The sequence below is a fragment of the Borostomias antarcticus genome (assembly GCF_949987555.1).
Source record: "Borostomias antarcticus genome assembly, chromosome: 24".
NCBI classification, from domain to species: Eukaryota; Metazoa; Chordata; class Actinopteri; order Stomiiformes; family Stomiidae; genus Borostomias; species Borostomias antarcticus.
In genome coordinates, this window is record NC_140257.1 from 14,742,631 (window position 1) to 14,742,953 (window position 323).

Here is a 323-nt window from a genome sequence, read left to right on the forward strand (position 1 = left end):
TGTATGTATGTATGTATGTATGTATGTATGTATGTATGTATGTATGTATGTAGTATGCATGTATGTATGTAGTATGTATGTATGTATGTATGTATGTATGTATGCATGTATGTATGTAGTATGTATGTATGTATGTATGTATGTATGTATGTATGTATGTATGTATGTATGTATGTATGTACTGTATGTAGTATGCATGTATGAATGTATGAATGTATGAATGTATGTATGTATGATCGATCACGCATGTGTACAATGTGTTTCAGATGGATGCCTGTTTGCACTAAACACAATTCAGGGAGTGTTTTCATGTGGCTCAGATT